Genomic DNA, 15,680 nt, shown 5'->3' with positions numbered 1-15,680 from the left:
ACCTCCAGCCCTAAAGTGGTTTTTCCCTATCTCAGTAGATGGAATGTACAATCGGGTTTTATACGGAGACATTCCATTGCCCAGGGACGGGCAGGAGACAGATGCCTTCATCTTGTCTCAACTGCAAGAGGCATGCCTTCCTCTTATACTAATCCTCCTCAGCACAGACCCTTTAAGGGTGTCGGGCTGGGGGATGGTCAGGTCTTTCCCTTCCCACGAGGCCATATTTCAGACTATCACATGGGGAGAAACCTTGGACAATACCTGGCTTTCCTAGGCAGAGATCCCTGCGGGCTTCCACAGTTTTTGTGTCCCTGGGTACTTGAGATTAGGGAGTGGTGATGACTCTTAAGGAGCATGCTGCCTTCAAGCATTTGTTTAACAAAGCACTTCTTGCACAACCCTTAATCCACTTAACCCTGAGTTTGACACAGCACATGTTTCAGAGAGCACGGGGTTGGGGGTAAGGTCATAGATTAACAGAATCTCAAGGCGGAAGAATTTTTCTTAATACAGAACAAAATGGAGTCTCTTATGTCTACTTCTTTCTATACAGACATAATAAAAATCTGATCTCTCTTGCTTTTCCCCACAGAAAGAAGAATTTTGAGGAAATGCTTTCTAATGTATGCATTCAAATCAGAGAGCTAAACTCTTCTTTTGATTGAACAGTTCAGAATCACTGTTTTTACAGGATCTGTGAAAGTATTTTGGGAGTGGAATGAGGCCTATGGTGGAAAACGAAATATATTCAGAGAACTGGACAGAAGCTATCTGAGAAACTGCTTTGTGATGTGTACATTAATCTCAAAGAGTTAAAACTTTCTATTAATTGAGCAACTCAGAAAAACTGTTTCTGGAGAATCTGCAAAGATATAATTGGGAGCGCACTGAGGCCTAAGTTGAAAAAGGAAATATTTACAGATAAAAACTAGAAAGCAGCTTTTTGAGAATGGCTTTGTGAAATGTGCATTCAACTCAGAGTTAAAGCTGTTTTTTGATTGAGCAGTTTGGAAACACGGTTTTTGTAGAATCTGTGATGGGATATCTGGAGGCACATTGAAGCCTGTGGTGATAAAGGAAATACCTTCAGATAAAAACTAGAAAGAAGCTTGTTGAGAAAATGTTTTGTGATGTTTGCATTCATCTCACAGAGTTAAAACTTTCTTTTCACTGAGCTATTTGGAAACACTGTTTCTGAAAAATCTGCAAGGCGATATTTTGTAGCACAAAAAACCCTATGTGAAAAAGTAAATATCTTCAGATAAAAACTGGAAGAAACGTTAAGAGAAACTGTTTTCTGATGTGTGTGTTCATCTCACAGAATTTAGTCCTTCTTTTGATGGAGCAGTTTGAAAACACTGTTTTTGTAGGATCTGCAAAGGGATATTTGGGAGCACATTGAGGCCTAAGGTGGAAAAGGAAATATCTGCAGAGAACTAGACAGAAGCTATCTGTGAAACTGCTTTATGATGTTTGCATTCATCTCACAGATTTAAAACTTTCTTTTGATTGAGTAGTTTGGGAACACAGTTTTTGTAGAATCTGTGAAGGAATATTTGGGAGTGCATTGAAGGCTATGGTGAAAAAGGAAATATATGTGGATAAAAATCAGAAAGAAGCATTTTGAGAACCAGGTTTGTGATGTGTTCATTCATCTTACAGAGTTAAACGTTTCTTTTGATTGAACAGTTTGGAATCACTGTTTGTGTAGAGTCTGCGAAGGGATATTTGGGAGTGCATGAGGCCTATGGTAAAAAAGGAAATAAATTCAAATAAATAATTGAAAGGAGCTTTCTGAGGAACTGCTTTGTGATGTGTGCATTCTTCTTACTGAGCTCAACCTTTCTTTTGATTGAGCAGTTTGGAAACACTGTTTTTGTAAAATCTACAAAGGGATATTTGGAAGTGTACTAATGTCTATGATGAAAAAGGAAATATCTTTGGATAAAAACTAGGAAGAAGTCCTTTGAGAAACTGCTTTGTGATGTATCCATTCAGCTCCCAGAGTTAAACTTTTCCTTTGACTGAGCAGTTTGGGAACACTGTTGTTGTACAATTTGCGAAGCTGTGATAGGTAGCTCAAAAAGGGCTATGGTGAAAAAGGAAATGTCTTCAGATGAAAACTAGAAAGAAGCATTTTGTGAAACTGCTTTATGATGTGTACATTCACCTCACTGATTTAAAACTTTCTATTGAAATGTCAGTTTGGAAACAATTTTTATGTACAGTCTGCAAAGGAATATTTGGGAACCCATGAGTCCTATGGTGAAAAACGAAATAACTTCAGATAAAAATTACAAAGAAACTTTCTGAGAAACTGCTTTGTGTTGGGGGCATTCTACTCATAGAGATAAACGTTTCTTTTGATTGAGCAATTTGGAAACACTGTTTTTGTAGAATCTGGAAAAGGATATTTGGGAGCGCACTGATGACTCTGGTGAAAAAGGAAATATCTTCAGATAAAACCTAGAAAGAAGCTTCTTGAGAAACCCCTTTGTGATGTATGCATTCATCTCACAGAGTTAAATATTTGTTTTCACTGAACAGTTTGGAAACACTGTTTTTGTATAATCAGCAAAGCAATGTTAAGTAGTGCAAAAAGGCCTATGGTGAACAATTAAATATCTTCAGATAAAATCTGGAAAGAAGTGTTATGAAAAAATGCTTTCTGATGTGTGTGTTCACATCACAGAACTCATTCTTTAACAGATCGGAAATGCTGTTTTTATAGAATCTGTGAAGGGATATTTGGGAGTGCATTGAGGCCAATACTGGAAAAGGAAGTAAGTTCAGAGAAGAATTAGACAGAAGCTTTCTGAGAAACTGCTTCATGATGTGTGCATTCATCTCACAGAGTTAAACTTCTTTTTGTTGGAGCAGTTTGAAACACTGTCTTTGTAGAATCTACGCAGGTATATTTCAGAGTGCACTGAGGCCTATGGTGAAAAAGGAAACATCTTCGGATAAAAACTAGAAAGTAACTTTTTGAGAAACTGCTTTGTGATGTGTGTGTTCATCTCACAGAGTTAAACCTTTCTATTTATTGATCAGTTTAGAAACACTTTGGTAACACTGTTTTTCTAGAATCTGCAAAGGTATATTTTGGAGTGCACTGAGGCCTATGGAGAAAAAGGATATATCACCAGATAAAAACTAAAAAGAAGCTTTTTGAGAAAAGACTTTGTGATGTGTGCATTCAAATCACAGAGTTAAATCTGTTTTTTGATTGAGTAGTTGGAAACACTGTTTTTGTAGAATCTGCAATGGGACACTTTAGAGTGCATTAAAGACTATGGTGATAATGGAAATATCTTTGGATAGCAACTAGAAAGAAACTTTTTAAGAAACTGCTTCATGAGGTGTGCAGTCACCTCACAGAGTTAAACCTCTCTTTTGACTGAGCAGTTTGGAAACACTGTTTTTGCAAAACCTGAGGAGCTATATTAGATAGAAGAAAAAAGCTTACAGTGAAAAAGGAAATATCTTCAGATAAAAATTGGAAAGAAGCATTATGAGAAACTGTGTTCAGATGTGTGCATTCATCTCACATAGTTAAATTCTTCTTTTGATGAAACATTTCAGAAACACTGTTTTTATAGAATCTACAACAGGATATTTTGGAAAGCACTGATGCCTATGGCGAAGAAGGAAATATCTTTGGATAAAAACTAGAAAGAAGCTTTTAGAGAAACTGCTTTGTGATGTGTGCATTCATCTCACAGAGTTAAACGTGTTTTTTCATTGAGCAGTTTGGAAACACTGTTTTTGTAGAATGTGTGATGGCATATTTGGGAGCACTCTGATGCCTATGGTGACAAAGAAAATATCTTTTAATAAAAATTAGAAAGTTTTTTTTGGAGTGCCTTGACACATACGGTGATAAAAACTAGAAAGAAGATTTCTGAGAAACTGCATTGTGATGTGTGCATTCTTCTCAAAGAATTAAAAAGTTCTTTTGATTGAGCAGTTTGGAAACACTGTTTACATAGAATCTGCAAATATATATTTGGGAGCAGACTTATGCCTATGGTAAAAAATGAAATATCTTCAAATAAAATCTAGAAGGAAGCTGTTTAGAAACTTCTTTGTGATGTATGCATTCACCTCACAGAGTTAAGCCTTACATTTGACCGAGCAGTTTGGAAACACTGTTTTTGTATAATCTGTGAAGCATTGTTAGGTTGTGCACAAAGGCTTAAGGTGAACAAGGAAATATCTTCAGAAAAGAACTGGAAAGAAGCATTATGAGAATCTGCTTTCTGAAGTGTGTGTTCATCTCACAGAGCTATATCTTTCTTTTGATGGAACATTTTGGAAACACTCTTTCTATAAAATCTAAGAAGAGATTTTTGTAGGGCATTGAGGCCTACGGTGAAAAAGGGAATATTTTCAGAGAAGAATCAGACAGAAGCAGTGTGAGGAAACTGCTTTGTGATGGGTGCATTCCCTCATAGAGTTAAACCTTTCTTTTGATTGAGAAGTTTGGAAACAGTTTTTGTAGAATCTGTAAAGGTATATTTAGGATGGCCCTGAGGCCTATGGTGAAAACAGAAATATCTCCAGATGAAAACTAGAAAGAATATTTTTGAGAATCTGCTTTGTGATGTATACATTCATCTGAGAGAGATAAACCTTTCTTTGAGCAGTTTGGAAATCCTGTTTATACAAAATCTGTGAAGCAATGTGAGGTAGTGCAAAAAAAGCCTACAGTGAAAAAGGAAATACCTTCAGATAAAAAATAGAACTAAGCTTTCTGAGGAACCACTTTGTGATATGTGCATTCTTCTCACAGAGTTCAACCTTTCCTTTTACTGAGCAGTTTTGAAACAGTGTTTTTGCAAAATCTGCCAAGCAATATTTGTTAGTGCAAAAAAACCTATGGTGAAAAAGGAAATAACATCAGATGAAAACTGCAAACAAGCGTTTTGACAAACTGCTTTCTGATGTGTGCATTCATCTCACAGACGTAAGTCCATCTTTAGATGGAACAGTTTGGAAACACTGTTTTTTTTTTTTTTTTTTTTTTTTTTGAATCTGCGAAGGGATATTTGGCATCACTTTGAGGCCTGTGGTGGAAAAGGAAATATCTTTAGGGAAGAACTTCACAGAAGTTTTCAGAGATACTGCTTTGTGATGTGTGCTTTCCTCTCACAGAGGTAAACCTTTCTTTTGATTGAGGTATTAGGAAACACTGCTTTTGTAGAATCTGTGAATGGATATTTGGGAGCACATTGAAGCCTATGGTGAAAAAGGAAATATCTTCCATTAAAAACTAGAAAGAAGCTTTTTAAGAAACTGCTTTGTGATATGTGCATTCATCTCACAGAGTTAAACCTTTCTTTTGATTTAGCAGTTTGGAAACACTGTTTTTGTAGAATCTGTGAAGGGACATTGGGAGCGCATGCAGCCTATGGTGAGAAAAGAAATAATTTCAGATAAAAACTAGAAAGAAAGTTTCTGAGAAACCACTTTATGATGTGTTCATTCTTCTCAAAGAGTTAAATGTTTCTTTTGATTGAAGAGTTTCTAGACTTTTTTTTTTGTAGAATCTCCAAAGGGATATTTGGGAGTGCACTGATGCCTATTGTGAAAAACGAAATATCTTCAGATTGAAAACTAGAAAGAATCTTTTTGAGAAACTGCTTTGATGTATATGCATTCATCTCACCAAGTTAAACTTTTCTTTTGACTGAACAGTTTGGAAACCCTGTTTTCACTTAATCTTCAAAGCGATGTTATAAAGCATGAAATGGCCCATGGTGAGCAAGGAAATATCTTCAGATAAAAACTGGAATGAAGCATTATGAGAAACTACTTTCTAATATGAGCATTCATCTCACAGAGTTAAGTCTTCCTTTTGATGGAACAGCGTGGTAACATTGTTTTTATAGAATCTGTGAACGTATATCTGGTAGCACTTTCAGACCTGTTGTGGAAAAATAATATCTTCAGAGAAGAACTAGACTTTTTGGAAGTGCTGTTTTTGTAGAATCTGCAAAGCTCTATTTGGGAACCCTTTCTTTTTATTGAGCAGTTTGGAAACACTGTTTTGGCAGAATCTGCAAAGGGATATTTGGCAGCACACGGACCGTATGGTGAAAAAGAAAATAACTTCTTCGTATAAAAACTACAAAGAAACTTTCTGAGAAACTGATTTCTGGAATGTGCATTCTTCTCACAGATTTAATTCTTTCTTTTGATTGAGCAGTTTGGAAAAAATGTTATTGTAGAATTTGCAATGGGATATTTGAAATCACAGTTAGGCCTACGGTGAAAAAGGAAATGTATTGGGATAAAAACTAGAAAGAAGCTTTTTGAGAAACTGCTTTGTGATGTATGCATTCCTGTCACAGAGTTAAACCATTCTATTGGCTGAGCAGTTTTGGAAAACTGTTTTTATGTAATCAGTGGAGAGATATTAGGTAGCACAAAAAACCTATGGTGGAAAAAGTTATACCTTCAGATAAAAACTGGAAAGAAGCGTTATGAGAAACTGCTTTCTGATATTTGCATTCATCTCACACAGTTAAGTCCTTCTTTTGATGGAACAGTCTGGAAACACTGTTTTTGTAGAATATGCGAAGGGATATTTGGGATCGCATTGAAGTCTAAGGTGGAAAAGGAAATAACTTCATTGAAGAACTTGATAGAAGCTTTTGGAGGAACTGCTTTTTGATGTGTGCCTTCATCTCACAGAGTTAAAACCATATTTTGATAGAGCAGTATGGAAATACTGTTTTTGTAAAATCTGTGAAGGGATATTTGGAAGTGCATTGAGGCTGATTGTGGAAAAGGAAATAGCCTCAGAGAAGAACTAGACAGAAGCGATGAGAGGAACTGCTTTGAGACGTGTGCATTCATCTCAAAGAGTTAAACTTTTCTTTTGATTGAGCAGTTTGGAAACTGTTTTTGTAGAATCTGTGAAGGGATATTTAGGAGTGCATTGAGGTGTAGGGTGAAAAACAGGAAATATCTTCAGATAAAAACTAGGAAGAAACTTTTTGAGAAACTGCTCCATGATGTGTGCATTCATCTCACAGAGTTAAACCTTTCTTTTGACTGAGAAATTTGGAAACATTGTTTTTGCAAAATCTGAGAAGCCATATTTGTTAGTGCCAATAACCTTCTGGTCAACAAGGAAATATCTTCAGATAAAAACTGGAGAGAAGCGTTATGAGAGACTGCTTTCTGATGTGTGTGTTCACTACAGGCAGTTATGTCCTTGTTCTGAGGAAACAGTTTGGAAACACAGTTTTTGTAGAATCTGCAAAGGGATATTTGGGAGTGCATTGAGGACTATGGTGGAAAAGAAAATATCTTCAGAGAAGAACAAGAGAGTAGCTTTCTAAGAAACTGCTTTTTGATATGTGCCTTCATCTTACAGAGTTAAATCTTTCTTTTGATTGTGTAGTTTGGAAACACTGCTTTTGTAGAATCTGCAAAGTGATATTTAGGAGTGCAAGAATCCTATCTTAAAAAAGGGTATAACATCAGTTTAAAAGTAGAAAGAAGCTTTCTGAAAACTGCTTTGTGATATGAGCATTCTTCTCAGAGAGTTAAACATTTTTTTTGCTATTGAACAGATTGAAACACTGTTGTTTTTTTTTTTGTGGAATCTGCAAAGGGATATTTTGGAGCAGACTGGTGTCCATGATGAAACAGGAAATATCTTCAGATAAAAACTACAAATATGCTTTTTGACAAAAAGCTTTCTGATTCATGCCTTCATCTCACAGAGTTGAATCCTTTTGATGGAACAGTTCAGAAACATTATTTTTATAGAGTCTGTGAATGGATATTTGGGAATTCATTGAGGCCTATCGTGTTAAAGAAAATCTCTTCAGAGACGAACTAGACAGTAACTATCTGAGAAATTGCCTTGTTATGTGTTCCTTCATCTCACAGAGTTAAAACTTTCTTTTAATTGAGCAGTTTGGAAACACTCTTTTTGTAGAATCTGCAAGAGGATATTTGAGAGTACACTGAGGCCTTTGGTGAAAAAGGAAATATCTTCAGATAAAAACTAGAGAGAATCATTTTGAGAAACTGTTTTGTGATGTGTGCATTCAACTCACAGAATTAAACCTGTTTTTTGACTGAGCAGTTTGGAAACACTGTTTTTGTAGAATCTGTGATGGGATATTTTGGACTGCATTGAAACATAAGGTGATAAAGGAAATACCTTCAAAAAACTAGAAAGAAGCTTTTTGAGAATCTGCTTTGTGATGTGTGCATTCATCTCACAGACTTCAATCTTACTTTTGACTGAGCAGTTTGGAAACACTGTTTCTGCAAAATCTGTGGAGCCATATTTGGTAGTATAAAAAACCCTATGATGAATCATGAAATATCTTCAGATAAAAGCTGGAAAGAAGCATTATGAGAAACTGGTTTCTGACTGTGCATTCATCTCACTGAGTTAAGTCCTTTGGATGGTACAGTTTGGAAAACTGTTTGTGTACAATCTGTGAAGGGATATTTGGGACTGCATTGAGGCCTATGGTGGAAAAGGAAATATCTGCAGAGAACTAGACAGAAGCTATCTGTGAAACTGCTTTATGATGTTTGCATTCATCTCACAGATTTAAACCTTTCTTTTGATTGAGTAGTTTGGAAACACACTTTCTGTAGAATCTGTGAAGGAATATTTGGGAGTGCATTGAAGGCTATGGTGAAAAAGGAAATATCTATGGATAAAAAGAAGAAAGAAGCTTTTGAGAAACTGCTTTGTGATGTGTGCATTCATCTCACAGAGCAAAACCTTTCTTTTGATTGAGCAGTTAGGAAACACTGTTTTTGTAGAATCCGCAACAGTATATTTGGGAGTGCATTTAGGCCTATAGTGTAAAAAGAAATATTTTGGATAAAAATTAGAAAGAATTCTTTTGAGAAACTGCTTTGTGATGTGCACGTTCAACTCACAGAGTTAAACTTGTTTTTAGATTGAGCCATTTGGAAACACTGTTTTTGTAGAATCTGCAACAGGATATTTGGGAGTGCACTGAGGCCTATGGTGAAAAAGGAAACACCTTCAGATAAAAACTAGAAAGAAGCTTTTTGAGAAACTGCTTTGTGATGTGTGGGTTCAATTCACAGAGTTAAAACTGTTGCTTCATTGAGCAGTTTAGAAAACTGTTTTTGTAGAATCTGCGATGGGATATTTGCAAGCACATTGAAGCTTATGGTGATAAAGCAAATATCTTCAGATAAAGAGTATAAAGAAGCTTTTTGATAAACTGCTATGTGGTGTGTGCATTCATCTCACAGAGTTAAACGTTTCTTTTGACTCAGCAGTTTGGAAACACTGTTTTTGTAGAATCTACAAAGCGATATTTGGTAGTGCAAAAAGACTATGGTGAACCAGGAAATATCTTCATATAAACACAAGAAAGAACCATCATGAGAAACTGCTTTCTGATGTGTGCATTCAACTCACAGAGTAAAACCTTTCTTTTGATTTAGCAGTTTGGAAACACTGTTTTTGTAGAATCTGCGAAGGTGTATTTTGGAGTGCACTGAGGCCTATGGTGAAAAAGGAAATCTCTTCAGTAAAAACTACAAAAAAGCTTTTTGAGAAAATGCTCTGTGATGAGTACATTGAATTCTGAGAGTTAAACCTGTTTTTTGATTGAGCAGATTGGGAAAACTGTTTTTGAAGGATCTGCAACTTGATATTTGGGATCGCAATGAAGCCTATTGTGATAAAGGAAGTATCTTCAGGGATGAACTAGACTGAAGTTTCTAAGAAACTGCTATATAATGTGTGCATTCATCTCACAGAGTTAAATCTTCCTTCTGAGTGAGCAGTTTGGAAACAGTGTTTTGTATAATCTGCAAAGTGATGTTAGGTAATGCAAAAGGGCCGATAGTGAACAAGCAAATATCCTCACATAAACCTGGAAATGGGTGTTATGAGAAACAGGTTTCTGATGTGTGGGTTCATTTCACAGAGTTAAATCCTTCTTTTGATGGAACAGTTCAGAACCACGGTTTTTACAGAAGCTGAGAAGATATATTTGGGAGTGTACTGAGGGCTATGGTGAGAAGGAAATACCTTTAGAGAAGAACTAGAGAGAAGTTACCTGAGAAACTGCTTTGTGATGAGTGAATTTTTCTGACAAAATTAAACGTTTCTTTTTTTTGCATTTAATTTTTTTTATTATTATTATTATACTTTAGGTTTTATGGTACATGTGCGCAATGTGCAGGTTAGTTACATATGTATACATGTGCCATGCTGGTGCGCTGCACCCACCAACTCGTCATCTAGCATTAGGTATATCTCCCAATGCTATCCCTCCCCCCTCCCACCACTCCACAACAGTCCCGAAGTGTGATGTTCCCCTTCCTGTGTCCATGTGTTCTCATTGTTCAATTCCCATCTATGAGTGAGAACATGCGGTGTTTAGTTTTTTGTTCTTGTGATAGTTTACTGAGAATGATGATTTCCAGTTTCATCCATGTCCCTACAAAGGACATGAACTCATCATTTTTTATGGCTGCATAGTATTCCATGGTGTATATATGTGCCACATTTTCTTAATCCAGTCTATCATTGTTGGACATTTGGGTTGGTTCCAAGTCTTTGCTATTGTGAATAATGCCATAATAAACATACGTGTGCATGTGTCTTTATAGCAGCATGATTTATAGTCCTTTGGGTATATACCCAGTAATGGGATGGCTGGGTAGAATGGAATTTCTAGTTCTAGATCCCTTAGGAATTGCCACACTGACTTCCACGACGGATGAACTAATTTACAGTCCCACCAATCCTGTAAAAGTGTTCCTATTTCTCTACATCCTCTCCAGCACCTGTTGTTTCCTGACTTTTTAATGATTGCCATTCTAACTGGTGTGAGATGGTATCTCATTGTGGTTTTGATTTGCATTTCTCTGATGGCCAGTGATGATGAGCATTTTTTCATGTGTTTCTTGGCTCCATAAATGTCTTCTTTTGAGAAGTGTCTGTTCATGTCCTTTGCCCACTTTTTGATGGGGTTCAAAAGCTAGCAGAAGGCAAAAGCTAGCAGAAGGCAAGAAATAACTAAAATCAGAGCAGAACTGAAAGACATAGAGACACAAAAAACTCTTCAAAAAATTAATGAATCCAGGAGCTGGTTTTTTGAAAGGATCAACAAAATTGATAGACCGCTAGCAAGATTAATAAAGAAAAAAAGAGAGAAGAATCAAATAGACGCAATAAAAAATGATAAAGGGGATGTCACCACTGATCCCACAGAAATACAAACTACCATCAGAGAATATTACAAACACCTCTATGCAAATAAACTAGAAAATCTAGAAGAAATGGATAAATTCCTCAACACATACACCCTCCCAAGACTAAACCAGGAAGAAGTTGAATCTCTGAATAGACCAATAACAGGAGCTGAAATTGTGGCAATAATCAATAGCTTACCAACCAAAAAAAGCCCAGGACCAGATGGGTTCACAGCCGAATTCTACCAGAGGTACAAGGAGGAGCTGGTACCATTCCTTCTGAAACTATTCCAATCAATAGGAAAAGAGGGAATCCTCCCTAACTCATTTTATGAGGCCAGCATCATCCTGATACCAAAGCCTGGCAGAGACACAACAAAAAAAGAGAATTTTAGACCAATATCCTTGATGAACTTTGATGCAAAAATCCTCAATAAAATACTGGCAAACAGAATCCAGCAGCACATCAAAAAGCTTATCCACCATGATCAAGTGGGCTTCATCCCTGGGATGCAAGCCTGGTTCAATATACGCAAATCAATAAATGTAATCCAGCATATAAACAGAACCAAAGACAAAAACCACATGATTATCTCAATAGATGCAGAAAAGGCCTTTGACAAAATTCAACAACTCTTCATGCTAAAATCTCTCAATAAATTAGGTATTGATGGGAGGTATCTCAAAATAATAAGAGGTATCTATGACAAACCCACAGCCAATATCATACTGAATGGGCAAAAACTGGAAGCATTCCCTTTGAAAACTGGCACAAGACAGGGATGCCCTCTCTCACTACTTTTATTCAACATAGTGTTGGAAGTTCTGGCCAGGGCAATTAGGCAGGAGAAGGAAATAATGGGTATTCAATTAGGAAAAGAGGAAGTCAAATTGTCCCTGTTTGCAGATGACATGATTGTATATCTAGAAAACCCCATTGTCTCAGCCCAAAATCTCGTTAAGCCGATGAGCAACTTCAGCAAAAATCTCAGGATATAAAATCAATGTTCAAAAATCACAAGCATTCTTATACATCAATAACAGACAAACAGAGAGCCAAATCATGAGTGAACTCCCATTCACAATTGCTTCAAAGAGAATAAAATACCTAGGAATCCAACTTACAAGGGATGTGAAGGAACTCTTCAAGAAGAACTACAAACCACTGCTCAAGGAAATAAAAGAGGGTACAAACAAATGGAAGAACATTCCCTGCTCATGGGTAGGAAGAATCAATATCGTGAAAATGGCCATCCTGCCCAAGGTAATTTACAGATTCAATGCCATCCCCATCAAGTTACCAATGACTTTCTTCACAGAATTGGAAAAAACTACTTTAAAGTTCATATGGAACCAAAAAAGAGCCCACATCGCCAAGTCAATCCTAAGACAAAAGAACAAAGCTGGAGGCATCACACTACCTGACTTTAAACTATACTACAAGGCTACAGTAACCAAAACATCATTGTACTGGTACCAATACAGAGATGTAGATCAATGGAACAGAACAGAGCCGTCAGAAATAATGCCACATATCTACAACTATCTGGTCTTTGACAAACCTGAGAAAAACAAGAAATCGGGAAAGGATTCCCTATTTAATAAATGGTAGTGGGAAAACTGGCTAGCCATATGCAGAAAGCTGAAACTGGATCCCTTCCTTACACCTTAAACAAAAATCAATTCAAGATGGATTAAAGACTTAAATGTTAGACCTAAAACCATAAAAACCTTAAACGTTTCTTTTGATTGAGCAGTTTGGAAACACTGTTTTGGTAAATCTGCAAAGGTTTGGGAGTGTACTGAGTCCTGTGATGAAAAAGGAAATGTCTTCAGATAAACACAAGAAATAAGATTTTGAGAAATGGATTTTTGATGTGTGCATTGAACTCACAGAAGTAAATCTGTTTTTGGATTGAGCACTTTGGAAACGTTGTTTTTGCAGAATATGTAACAGGGTGTTTTGGTGCTCATTAAAGCCTATGGTGATAAAGGAAATATCTTTGGATAAAACTAGAAATAATCTTTTTAAAAAACAACTTTGTTTTGTGTGCATTCATCTGACAGAGGTAAAATTTTCTTTTGACTGGCCATTTTGGAAATACTGTGTTTGCAAAATCTGCAAAGTGATATTAGGTAATGCAAAAAAAGAGTATGGTGAAAAAGGAAATATCTTCAGATAAAACCTGGAAGGAAGCATTATGAGATACTGCTTTCTGATGTGTGCATTCCTTTCATAGAGTTCAGTCCTTCTTTTCATTGAACAGTTTGGAAACACTGTGTAGAATCTGCGAAGGGATATTTGGGAGTGCATTGAGGCCTATGGTGGAAAAGGAAATATCTTCAGAGAAGAACGAGACAAAAGCTTTCAGAGAAACTGCTTAGTGATGTGTACATATTTTTCACACAGTTAAACTTTTATTTTGGTTGAGGAGTTTCAAAACACTGATTTTGTATAATCTGCAAAGCAATATTATTTAGTCCAAAAATGCTTATGTTTTTAAAGGAATTATCTTCAAATAAAACTGGAAAGAAGCATTATGAGAAACTGCTTTCTGATGTGTGCATTCATCTCACAGAGTTGCATCTTTCTTTTGATGGTATAGTTTGGATACACTCTTTTTGTAGAATCTTCAAAGGGATATTTGGAAGCGCACTGAAGCCTACGTTGAAATGGAAATATCTTCGGATAAAAACTAGAAAGAAGCTTTTTCAGAAAACTGCTTTGTGCTCTATGCATTCATCTCACAGAGTTAAACAATTCTTTTGACTGAGCAGTTTGGAAGCACTGTTTTTGTATAATCTGCAAAGCAATGTTAGTTAGCTTGAAAACACCTATGGTGAAAAAGGAAATATCTCCAGATAAAAACAGGAAACAAGCATTATGAGAAACTGCTTTCTGAAGTTTGCATTCGTCTCACAGGGTAAAATCTTTCTTTTGATGGAACAGTTCAGAAACTCTCATTTTATGCAATCTGTAAAGTAATATTTTTTTGAGCACATTGAGGCCTATGTTGGAAAAGGAAATATCTTCAGAGAAGAACTAGACAGAAGCAATCTGAGAAGCTTCTTTGTGATGTATGCATACATCTCACGGAGTTAAATACTTCTTTTAATGGGGCAGTTCAGAAACACTGTTTTTATACAATCTGCAAGGGAATATTACGAGCATATTGAGGCCTAAGGTGAAAGAGGAAATATCTTCAGAGAAGAATTAGAGAGAAGCTATCTGAGAAATTGCTTTTTATGTGTGAATTCATGGCACTGAGTGAAAACTTTCTTTTTATTGAGCAGTTTGGAAACACTGTTTTTTGGTAGAATCTGTGAAGGGATATGTGGGAGCGCTTTGAAGTTTATGGTGAAAAAGGAAATATCTTCAGATGAAAACTAGAAAGGAGCTTTTTGAGAAATTGCTTTGTGATGTGTGCATTCATCCCACAGAGGTAAACCTTTCTTTTGATTGACCAGTTTGGAGACACTCTTTTTGTAGAATCTGTGAAGGGTCATTTTGGAGTATATGAGGACTACGGTGAAAAAGAAATAACTTCTGATAAAAACTAGAAAGAAGTTTTCTGAGAAAACACTTTGTGATGTGTGTGTTCTTCTCACAGTGCTAAACTTTTCTTTTGATTGAGCAGCTTGGAAACACTGTTTGTGTAGAATCTGCAAGGGGATATTTGGGAGCACACTGATGCTTGGTGAAAAAAAGAAATATCTTCATATAAAAACTAGAAAGAAGCTTTTTGAGAAACTGCTTTGTGAGGTGTCTGTTCAACTCACAGAGGTAAAACTGCTTTTTGATTGAGTAATTTGGAAACACTGTTTGTGTAGAATCTGTAATGGAATATTTTAAAGAACAGTTTGGCCCATGGTGAAAAGGGAATTATCTTCAGATATAAACAAGAAAGAAGTTTTTTGAGCAACTGCTTTGTGATGTCTGAATTAACCTCACAGAGTTAAACCTTCCTTTTGACTGAGCAGTTTGGAAACACTTTCTTTTGTATAATCTGTGATACGATATTAGCACAAAAATGTCTATGTTGATAAAGTTAATGTCTTCAAACACAAATTGGAAAGAAGCGTTATGAGAATCTGGTTTCTGATGTGTGCATTCGTCTGACAGAATTAAGTCCTTCTTTTGATGGAACAGTTTGGAAACACTTTTCTGTAGAATCTGCAAGGGGATATTTGGGATCGCATTGAGGCATATGGTGGAAAAGGAAATATCTTCAAAGAAAAAATAGACAGACGATTTCTGAGAAACTGCTTTGTGATGTATGCATTCTTCTCACAGATTTAAACTTCTCTTTTGATTGAACAGTTTGGAAACACTTTTTTTGTGTAGAATCTGGAAAGGGATATTTGGGAATGCATTGAAGCTTATGGTGAAAAGGGAATATCTTTGGATAAAAACTAGAAAGAGGCTTTGTGGGAAACTACTTTGTGATGTGTCA

Source organism: Pongo pygmaeus, chromosome 16 (genome assembly GCF_028885625.2).
Source record: "Pongo pygmaeus isolate AG05252 chromosome 16, NHGRI_mPonPyg2-v2.0_pri, whole genome shotgun sequence".
Taxonomy (NCBI): domain Eukaryota; kingdom Metazoa; phylum Chordata; class Mammalia; order Primates; family Hominidae; genus Pongo; species Pongo pygmaeus.
The sequence above is the reverse complement of the archived record's forward strand: the minus strand, read 5'-3'. Positions refer to the sequence as shown.